General features: G+C 44.7%; 1 non-coding gene across 1 annotated transcript; it reads left to right on the top strand.

The window, feature by feature from the left end:
* The first annotated feature begins 2,806 nt into the window (after positions 1–2,806).
* On the top strand, positions 2,807–2,912 carry LOC126163358 (U6 spliceosomal RNA). The gene has a single exon (XR_007535243.1). It is a non-coding gene; the product is annotated as a U6 spliceosomal RNA (small nuclear RNA).
* Positions 2,913–7,296: the final 4,384 nt, after the last annotated feature.

Below are 7,296 nucleotides of genomic sequence, written 5' to 3'. Positions count from 1 at the left end.
ATTGATGCATAACGTTGGGGAAAACTGATGAAGCCCATCAGTCTGCTGTCGCTAACCAACCTCTTAGTATCTCTCACAGAACCCCGTAATCTATAAAAACAGTTTAATCTAACAATAAAATACAAGATGTGGATGGTATTGTGATTTTGCTACTACCTTAAATGGAAAACTTACACCATAAAATGAATGAAGCGCTTTAGTTCAGATACATTTACAGTATGCTTGATTACTCGTATATCTAACTTAAAAATGAAGAAAGTGGATTGTTCTGAATATTTCCATTTAATAATGTATCTCGTATCAAATATAAATTTAAGTGTTGGAATGTATTTTCTGAAAGTATTGGTCTGGAATGTAGCCTTGTACTGGAGTGGAATGTGGGCAATAAATAGTTCAGACAAGAAGAGATTGAGTTTCTGAAATATGATGTTACAGAATAATGCTGAAGATTAGGAGGGGAGCTCGGACGAGAATTTGTTTATCGTATGAAGACAGGAGGAAATATTAGACAGTTATTTGCAACAAACATATTCATTTCTACACAGATACATACACACTCTGAAGTTTATAATGCACTCGTAGCCCTAAATTAGAAATTGAAATCCAGCCAGAAGCTTCTGCAGACAAACCGCAAAGTCTTCTATCGTCGCTTTGAATGCTCTAAGGAAAAATTCAAATGCTACATGATGTATAGTTTGCTGCTCTTCGTCGCAGTCACATTTAGGAGACCACTTACAATCCTATTGGTGCAGCAACCTTCCACATCTGCCCCGTCAGTTCTAGTCCGATTCAGTATGCACCAGTGACGTCGGTCTAGATGAAAACCTGTTGATCGCTCCCATGGAGTTACGATTAGTTGGTGATACTTCAAGGAAGTTTGTTCCCACCACTGTTTATTCCAGGCATCTAGCATGTTGAAATGGCTGTTCTGTAGATTCGATTGCTGTGCACCATGATGGTTTTCTAGACCTCAATCGCTAGGGTTTTGATAATGAACATTCTTAATGAAACTGTAATTCTGAGTAGATTTTAGCATTCTGTATCTCAGTCGATAAAAACAGAACCCCTACAGGATCAGTTTGTTGCCTGTCAGTCTGTCTGCATTTAAGTCCGTCCGTCTGTTAAGATGCCTTTCTCCTCACGAACGGGTATACGTAACAAGTTACAATTTATCTCAAATACTACGGCCTACTGTCCCTTGGTGGTGTAAATACACTACTGGCCATTAAAATTGCTACACCACGAAGATGACGTGCTACAGACGCAAAATTTAACCCACAGGAAGAAGATGCTGTGATATGCAAATGATTAGCTTTTCAGAGCATTCACACAATGTTGGCACCGGTGGCGACACCTACAACGTGCTGACGTGAGGAAAGTTTCCAATCGATTTCTCATACACAAATAGCAGTTGACCGGCGTTGCCTGGTGAAACGTTGTTGTGATGCCTCGTGTAAGGAGGAGAAATGCGTACCATCACGTTTCCGACTTTGATAAAGGTCGGATTGTAGCCCTATCGCGATTGCGGTTTATCGTATCGCGACATCGCTGCTCGCGTTGGTCCAATGACTGTTAGCACAATATGGAATCGGTGGGTTCAGGAGGGTAATACGGAACGCCGTGCTGGACCACAACGGCCACGTATCACTAACAGTCGAGATGACAGGCATCTTATCCACATGCCTGTAACGGATCGTGCAGTTACGTCTCGATCCCTGAGTCAACAGATGGGGACGTTTGCAAAACAATACCATCTGCACGAACAGTCCGACGACGTTTGCAGCAGCATGGGCTATCAGCTCGGAGACATGGCTGCGGTTACTCTTGACGCTGCATCACAGACAGGAGCGCCTGCGATGGTGTACGCAACGACGAACCTGGGTGCACGAATGGCAAAACGTCGTTTTTTCGGATGAATCCAGGTTATGTTTACAGGATCATGATGGTCGCGTCCGTGTTTTGCGACATCGCGATGAATGCACATTGGCAGCGTGTATTCGTCATCGCCATACTGGCGTGTCACCTGGCGTGATGGAAAAATGGGGTCCCATTGGTTACACGTCTCGGTCACCTCTTGTTCGCATTGACGGTACTTTGAACAGTGGACGTTACAATTTCAGATGTGTTACGACACGTAGCTCTACCCTTCATTCGATCCCTGCGAAACCCTACATTTCAGCAGGATTATGCAGGAGCGCATGTTGCAGGTCCTATAGGAGATTTTCTCGATACAGAAAATGTTTTACTGCTGCCCTGGCCAGCACATTCTCCAGATCTCTCACCAACTGAAAACTTCTGGTCAATGGCGGCCGAACAACTGGCTCGTCACAATACGCCAGTCACTACTCTTGATGAACTGTGGTATCGTGTTGAAGCTGCATGGGCAGCTGTACCTGTACACGCCATCCAAGCTCTGTTTGACTCAATGCCCAGGCGTATCAAAGCCGTTATTACGGCCAGAGGTGGTTGTTCTGGGTAATGCTTTCTCAGGATCTATGCACCAAAATTGCGTGAAAATGTAATCACATGTCAATTCTAGTAAAATATATTTGTCCAATGAATACCCGTTTATCATCTGCATTTCTTCTTGGTTAGCAATTTTAATGGCCAGTAGTGTAATTTAAACTTCTAAGTCAATGCAGTCAAAAGATGCGGCCCATATATGTGAAATATTTTGATACTCGCAAAATTCAGTCAGCAAAACCTGTAGATGGACTACCTATATACATGTCGGGCCTGGCGATCTAGCGGGCGGTGTTTGGTCAAGTTTCTACTGCAATCCGCTCCACACACACAATTCATTTTTGTACTCACTTTGGTCGTACATATTCTATAACTGGAACTATGGAGAAAAGATTACCATGGCTCTGCGCAAGGATGACGCACAAAATCGTGAAGCGATGCTGGCACGTTAGCTCAGCGTGTTCGATCCGAGGGCTACCTGCCCTCTGTGATAAAAAGTGAGTGAAGTATTCAATGATGAACTTGCCATGAGACGTACGCCCAGGCCACATGATGAGAACAATGACTAATATAACGAAAAAAATATATTTAGGAGACAATCTGAGCAGCTGTCTTAGGTTGTTTGCAGATGATGCTGTCGTTTATCGTCTGGTAAAGTCGTCAGAAGGTCAGAACCAACTGCAAAACGATTTATATAAGATATCTGCATGGTGCGAAAAACTGGCAATTGACCCTAAATAATGAAAAGCGTTGTGAGGTCATCCACGTGAATGCTAAAAGGAATCAGTTAAACTTTGGTTACACGACAAATCAATCAAATCTAAAGGCCGCAAATTCAACTAAATACCTAGCAATTACAATTACGAACAACTTAAATTAGAAAGAACACAGAAAATGTTGTGGGGAAGGCGAACCAGAGACTGCGACTTACTGGCAGAACACTTAAAAGATGCACCAGATCTACTAAAGAGACTGCGTCCGCTACGGTTGTCCGTCCTCTTTTGGAGTACTGCAGCGCGATATGGGATCCTTACCAGATAGGAGTAACGGAGTACGTCGAGAAAGTTCAGAGAAGGGCCGCATGTTTTGTATAATCGAGAAATAGGGGAGAGAGTATCACGGACACGATACAGGATTTGGAGTGGACGCCATTAAAACAATGGCGTTTTTCGTTTGCGGCGAGATCTTCTCACGAAATTTCAATCACCGTCTTTCTCCTCCGAATTGCGTCCGCCCCGATAGCTGAGTGTGCTGGCACGGTAGCTCAGCGTGTTCGGTCAGAAGGCTAACGGCCCACTGTAATAAAAAAACTGAGTAAAGCAGGCTGTTCCAACCGAGCTCCAGGGAGCCGGAGCGCTCCAGAGCGCTCACTGTGGCAGCTCGGAGCCCGCGTGGAAGGGGAAAGCGAACTCACTGCCCCCTGGCCGCATGCATCCGCAACTGACGCAATAATCCGTGTTCAATGACAGCGATGATTAGCCGCGGGAGCCCTGTATCTCTATTGGAGGAAACCTTTCTATTCATTGAGAGGGATGGTCGTCCGCGGTGTCTTGTATGTCATAAAGTATTTAATTCTGCGAAGAGGTACAATATACAACGACATTGTACACGTCTTCACGCAGCGCACTACGATCAGGTAGAAGGCGTTGCATGCAGAGAACTGATAGCCAGGCTTAGAAACTACATACCAGGGGATGTAAGTTTAAAAACGGTTTCGTAATACGGAGGGTATCAAAACATGTAACATAGTTCGTGTTCTATAATGCGTTTATAATTTTCAGGTGAATGAGAGCGGAGAAAACACTACCGAATCTGTAATTCGAGCAAGCTGCAGGGTCGTTCACATCATTGCGGCGAGTGGCAAGCCGTTTTCGGTGGGACCACTCGTAAAATCGTGCAAGGGAGGTGCAGGCAATTCAAGGGGTTTGCCTGTCGAAGCAAACAATATCTCGTCGAATCCTGGACATGGCAGCGGATTTAGAGACACAACTCAGGAAAAAGGCTGAGAGCTTTGTTGCATTTTCGCTAGCGCTTGACTAAAGCACCGACATATCTGACTGTTCTCAGCTTGCAGTCTTCGTGTGTGGTGTCGACATGGAGCTGCAAGTAACTGAGGAACTCTTGGATGTGGTACCACTCGATTACACCGCACCAATACGTGACATTTTTGACGTTGTTTGTGAATCAGTGGACAATTTGAATTTGCCGTGGGATAAGCTCCATTCTGTAGCGACAGACGGTGCACCACAAATGATCGGGTGTCACCAAGGTTATGCTTCTCGTTTGAAAAATAAACTCAGGGACGAATTCGGGAAAGACATTTTGACTCTTCATTGTTTTATTCACCAAGAGGCACTGTGCGCTGAAACAGTAGAGCTAGGTGGCGTAATGAAAGATGTCGTGAAGTGTGTGAATTTTGTGCCGGTGTGAATCATCGCCAATTCAAAGGATTCCTGAAAGATATGGAAGCGGAGTATGGGGATATACCTTACCACAGTACAGTTCGTTGGCTGAGTCGGGGAAAAGTTCTTGATGTTTTCTTTGCCATTCGTGAGGAAATAACCCCTTTTCTCGAAATGAAAGGGGAAGAAATGCGTTGTCTGAAAGACAAATGGAAAGACAAATGGATATCAGAGCTGGCGTTCCTAGCTGACATAACTATGCATCTGAATAATTTAAATCTGTCATTGCGGGGCAAAGGGCAGCTAATCGTTGACATGCACGACCAGATCAAAGCGTTCATGCAAAAGTTACGTTTATTTGAGAGGCATATGACTAATGGACATTTAACGTTCTTCAATCATCTTGCTTCTTTATAACTACCTGAAGGTACTACTTTCGGCGATTACCAAGCGAAGTTAAAGCAGCTCATCACGTCGTTTGAAACACGATTCCGAGACCTCACTAGTTTGGAAATGGAACTTAAGGTGTTCAGCACTCCTTTTTCAGTTTCCCCCGATGACTTGTCATCATCACTTCAATTGGAGATTATTGATTAGCAAAATTCAACTTTGTTTGATTTGCCATGATGGTATCATTCATTACAGCAAAAAACATTTCCCAAGCTTCACAACAATGCCGCTCAGATCATGTGCTTGTTTGGATCTACGTATTGTTGTGAGCAGCTTTTCTCAGCAATGAAAAGAGTAAAAAGTACGGAACGATCGTTTCTTCAGGATGCAACAACGAAGGCCATCCTCCGCATTAACGCTGCGAACACTTTGACGCCTGATATTTTCGATCTTGTAATGAAAAGAAAAGTCAAGCTACAGAGGCCCAATAAATTTAGTATGCAATTTCTTGTAAAACAGTTGTTTCTTATTTATTTCCTGAACATCGTATTTCCTGGTGTAGCATGTCACCACGTCTTAGCAGCTAAGAGTATGAGGTTGTCGATCTTGGAAGACGCAGCTGGCACATCAAAACGCTTGTCTTGCCGCCTGCCTCAGCCAGCCGTGCCTGCGTGCCGGCCCACTTGAATAGCCACAGCGCGCGACACGGCTCCCTGGAGCAGGGAGCGCTCCGCGGCTCACAACGGAGCCGACGAGCTGGAACAGCCTGGAGTAAAGGAACCAACGATCAACTTGAATGGATGTCTTGTGACGTCCACCCAGACCAAACACAACGAACAATATCGACCAAAACAGAAAAAAAGGATAAAAGTTGTCAGCGCGACGGATTGCCGTCCTACGGGCCGGGGTTCGATTCCCGGTTGGGTCGGGGATTTTCTCCGCTCAGGGTCTGGGTCTTGTGCTGTGTTTATCATCATTTCATCCCCAGCCGGCGCTCAGGTCGCGCAATGTGGCGTCGACTGTAGTAAGACCTGCACCAAGGCGGCTGGACCTGCCCCGCAAGGGGCATCCCGGCCAATGACGCCAAACACTCATTTCCATTTTTTTTTCGTCCGAATTGCGAAAATATTTTGTTGACACCGGCCTATATATCGAGGAACGATTATCATAATAAAATAAGGGAAATGATAGCTCGCACGGAAAGGTATAGGTGTTCGTTTCTTCCGTGCGCTGTTAGAGAGTGAAATAATAGAGAATTATTGTGACGGTGGTTCGATGATCCCTCCGCCAGGCACTTAAGTTTGATTTGCAGAGTGTCCATGTAGATGTAGATGTAGATAAAGTGGGTGCGTGGAAATCGGGAAGTCGTGTGATGGAATCTCCGTCGGACCACAGATTGTTCAGTGTTCAAGCTAACCTTCACCTCTCAAAGATTTGAGGAATCTCCAGAAACAACTCCACGTTAAACTGTAGGTCGCCTTTCCCTGATTGGCTAGCTGAGGTGAGTTAGGGGCAAGTAAGTCGCCGAAGTGATGTCTCATAGGAAGACCTGCACCAGACTGTTGAGCTACACGAAATTATTATGATTATTGTCTATGGACCACCTACATATAATTAAGTTTGTAGGCAACCCTCAGAACGTGAGTCCAACTCGCAATTGTCCGGTTTTTCTTTTTCCACGCATTAATGAATGACTGTGACCTCCTTAAGGATGGTGGTGGAATATTGCTAATTCAGTATCAGCTGAACATAGAAGGCATACGCAAAGCTAAGAGTGAATATCTATCGGACGAGTAATGAAGTGGTACTGAATGGAATTTTTGAGTGGAAACCTTGACTCAACTTCACGAAAAGAAGAGGTTTGTTGGTTTTATGTCTAGCACAAGACAAACACGCTCGAATGAATTGACTAACTGTTTATTCACAAGACTCTGATTGTTTCAACAAACACCTTAAATGTTCTTGGATTACCGAGCGAGGTGGCGCAGTGGTTAGCACACTTTACTCACATTCGAGAGGACGACAGTTCAAACCCGGGTCC

The sequence above is a fragment of the Schistocerca cancellata genome, chromosome 2 (genome assembly GCF_023864275.1).
Source record: "Schistocerca cancellata isolate TAMUIC-IGC-003103 chromosome 2, iqSchCanc2.1, whole genome shotgun sequence".
In the NCBI taxonomy this organism is placed as follows: domain Eukaryota; kingdom Metazoa; phylum Arthropoda; class Insecta; order Orthoptera; family Acrididae; genus Schistocerca; species Schistocerca cancellata.
Note: the sequence above shows the minus strand (reverse complement) of the source record. Positions and strands in the feature narration are given on the sequence as shown.